The following is a 2,639-nucleotide window of genomic DNA, read 5'->3' on the forward strand; positions in this document are numbered from 1 at the left end:
GTCTGTTGAATATATTAAAGTGATAATGATGGATGCCGTGCATCATACGTAAGCTTAACTGCATTCTAAATATTTTTAAATTTATAAATACCAACTTATACATATGAAGATTTTGCTTAACATATTTTTACACATTTAGTATATATTTGAAAACTGTAAATGTCGAAGAAATGGTGAAATTAAAAAGTTTATCTATTACTGGCAGTTGCAGCATTCCAGTTGATACATCATCATATAATATCTATGCTATATATATCCGAAAATATAGTTTAGTTTGTATGAAAGTAGTGATAGCATAGTCTCACAAGTGATTGTAATCAGTTCCCCAGGAATACCCGAAAGTAATTCTGACTTTGAATCACAATAATAGATTTACGTTGTTTAGTGTGATGTTGTGACAAGGAAAGAGAAAGGATATGAAAAATATTGAAGGTTCAGAAATGGTTCAGGTATAACTATAGTGTGGTGACTCTAAATCTGTCACTCATAATTTTCTTAAGACTGCATACTTTTTTACGGAAAATTTCGAACAGATACGTATTCAAAAGAGCAGGTTACAAATATGCTGATGAATTTGGAAGTACTTTTAGGATTACATTGTTACTAAGGAAGGAAAGAAGGAAGCACGTAACTTTTTAACCAATGCAGTTTATAGAAGAGGGCTTTGACCTTATTATCTCGAATATAAAGTATTGAATGAGTTTTAATTGTAAGAGAATCCATATTGCAATGACATCTACACTTACAGATATTTGTATTTCTGAACATATATATGTAAACAGAACATGCATCAATACGCACATACATACATGCATACATACATACATACATACATTTGTGTGTGTGTGTGTGTGTGTGTGTGTATAAAATTAATTCAAATACACGGAGAAAGAGCAGGTAAAAAAACAACTCAAGGACGTGGTACATGCAAAGTATTAATAAGACGCTCAGGGAAGAAAGAAAGGGTGTTTTACGTTTCAAGCAAAGCTCTTGTTTAGAAACAGATGACAGAGGAAAATCCAAGAGAAAAGGAAGACGGAGGAAAAAAATCGCCAACAAACCACATGTACTTACAAACGCATATATATATAGAAAGACATTGTGTGTGTGTATGTGTGTGTGTGAGAGAGAGAGCGAGAGAGCGTGAGAGCGAGAATTAGAAACAGAAAGAGAGAGAGAGAAGAAAAAATTATCGTGTAAAATATTTCGCTATATATATGCTCGTCAATTTCCCCGAATTGTTAAACTCAAATGTGTCTCATTAGTGTTTATATAGCGGTATTCCTAATCATTTGAATAATACTTGGTAATTTGGTAGAAAATAACCTAAATGAATGCTTTTTATATACGTCTAATATTAAGTGATCTGACGATTTCCTTGTATTGCAAAATTGCATTGTCTCGACTATTTTGCTATCAAATGCATAGCTAGAAATTCCGTAATTTTTGGAGAAAGCGTTAGACGAAAAAATCAATACTTGTTGGTTGTACGCCAAAGCATATTAAATATACTGACAAAATGTATTAGTTGAAACAAATTCTCGAGCTATTTAGTTTTACGTAAAATACCCATGGCAACAAAATAATAGAACTTAAAGTTTTTAACCTCATAACTGGAGGTTTCTGCCAAATATCGGTCAATAACTGTTAATATTGAATAACCAAACAGTAGCGAGCATTAGGTGTCTATTGCAAACACCAATATGTTTTAGTTTAGATGGACAATTGGCGAGCTCATTGAATCTGACGTATGTATTATGTATGCCTATATGAACGTGGGAGTGAGACGTTTTTGTGGGTGGTGAGTGTGTTTGGTGTCTACGTTTACATATGTATATTTCAGTTTCTCACATTTCTTTGTGAATGTATGTATTATTCATATGGGAGCGACCATTTAAGATGTACGGAATAAGTGTACGGAGTCTTATATAATAGAAATACTTAAATTATTACAATATTATGATGATATGGATGGACCAAAATCCATTTGCGACAATAACGCATGTTGAAAGACATTGGAATTTCTAGCACACCCAGGAAATATTTCCTTCTGAACATACAGTTTGAAGTTATGAAGGAATGGGGAATCAAATGCAGCTTCAAACAAAAATTACTTATTCAGAAAAGACAATTTCCAGATTTAGAGGTTTATAAATTTACAGTATTGTAAAATGTACACTCATGAATATTGGAAACTTATTTCTAACGAATGTAATTCTACATCGAATTAGATATGCAACAATAAAACCAGACCATTCCAGGGCTATGAAAAACGATGAACGTCGCACTTTTCAAGCCTAGGCAAGCTCATGCCCGGTTTCCCGGTTTCTGTGACGTATGTGACCCCCCCCCCGCTGGACAGGACTCCAGTCCAGCGCAGCGTTACTCAAGAAACAGGAAAGAGAGAATGAGAGAAAGTAGTGGCGAAAGAGTACAACAGGATCGCCACCACCCCTGCCGTAGCCTCGTGGAACTTTTAGGTGTTTTCACTCAATAAACACACACAACGCCCGGTCTGGGAATCGGAACCACGATCTTCCGACCGCGAGTCCGCTGGCCTAACCACTGGGCCATTGCGCCTCCCCTCCATAACTATAACAAGGTATAAACACGGTTATGTCCCCATATATACACGCAAA

This window comes from Octopus sinensis, linkage group LG9 (genome assembly GCF_006345805.1).
Source record: "Octopus sinensis linkage group LG9, ASM634580v1, whole genome shotgun sequence".
NCBI classification, from domain to species: domain Eukaryota; kingdom Metazoa; phylum Mollusca; class Cephalopoda; order Octopoda; family Octopodidae; genus Octopus; species Octopus sinensis.